Raw genomic sequence first — 1,617 nt, 5'->3', positions numbered from 1 at the left:
CTAACACCACTGGGGGGCGCCGTCGGCCTCTGTAGACTCTTTAAACTTTGCCTTAGCCCTGAAGCTCTGAACTCGTATTTATTCTCCTGAATGTTACGTTTGCTACCAAAGGTTCAAGAAATTAAAGATGGATGGTTGTTCACCTGCTGAAACAGTAACTGTCTCATCTAACAGCCGCTGTCAGCTGACAGTCCGTCTCCACGGAGACCACGTTTTTCTAACAGATCCTGGTGTATAGATCAGATATATTTTTAGACTTTGATATTTGGAGATGAAATATTTTCAGGGTGTGAGAGAAGAGGACGTGTTGTTACTGAGCGTGAACAATGACCCCCCCTCCCCCCCCTGGTCCGGGTCCTGGTCCAGAGGTCAAACCCTCATCACTGATGTTCCTCAGTGATTTCTTCCTGATGATAAACTCATTATTTCACTAAATGTTTCAGTCCGTTTTTATGTTTTTGTCTTTTCTCAGAGTTCAGTTCATCACATGTTCTTGTTGTTTTTGTGGGTCCAAGCAGCAACTGACGGTTTCTTCTTCTTCTCTGATAAAAGTGTTTGTGCAGCGAAAACCATTAAAGTAAAACTCACCTAAATCAGCAGGTGGGTGTAAATCACATCCACTGCACAAAATATGACACTAATTGACCTCAAGGTGGCGCTGTAATGATGCAGGTTACCTTTTCAGCTCAGTGTAAATTCCCTCAGTTCATCTGCAGCTTTCTTCTTCTGGTCTTCTCTCGAAAAGAAGTTAAATCAAAACAAACTGAGGTTGTTGATCTGATTCACATGACGTCATCTTCATCATCTCCAGACGATGACAGAAAGTTATCAAAAGAATTTAATGTCAATCTGTTTAGGAATTATATAATTTTATATGTCAATAAAATCAATTTCATGAATCTAAATTAAAGATAAATGTTTATATCTCATAATCAGCTACATGGATTCATATGTTTGGTTAAATATTAATCACCTGTACGTCTACACAGGTCATCCACTGGATGATGATGATGATGATGATGATGATGAGCGTTCACCTCAGTCTGAGCTCTAGTTCTACACACTGTTATCACCTGTGTCTCCAGCAGCATCTGTTCAGACCAGATCCGTGTTTCAAACGCTGATTTGATCCGATGAACATTTTCTTTTTCTCCGTGTTCGATTTAAAGAAACAAAACGTTTCCTGATGCTCCTGAAACCAGAGGGATGATGTGTTTGATTATCACACCAACATTTAGACTGTGATGTCATCACCTCCACCTGTGTGAAGGTGCGTGTCGTCAGGTCAGAGGTCGAAAACCTCAGATGACTGACGTCCAGCTTTAGCAATAATATGATCATTAATTCACACGGTCTCTAAAGACTCGTCAGCTGCTTGGACCCGTTAATATTTACAGACTGTGTGTGTGTGTGTGTGTGTGTGTGTGTGTGTGTGTGTGTGTGTGTGTGTGTGTGTGTGTGTGTCCTCTTCAGGAGACTATTGCAGTTCAGCCATGTCAGTATTTATTGTAATGATTGACCTTTGACCTTTGCAGAATGTATCTTTGTACATTGAATATGAAAATATATAAATGGAGAATGACTGTGTTTTATAACTTACTCAGCTATGCACTATGT

Source organism: Seriola lalandi, unplaced genomic scaffold (assembly GCF_002814215.2).
Source record: "Seriola lalandi dorsalis isolate HSWRI2012SDOR001 ecotype SW California unplaced genomic scaffold, Sedor1 jcf7180002054683, whole genome shotgun sequence".
Lineage (NCBI taxonomy): Eukaryota > Metazoa > Chordata > Actinopteri > Carangiformes > Carangidae > Seriola > Seriola lalandi.
Note: the sequence above shows the minus strand (reverse complement) of the source record.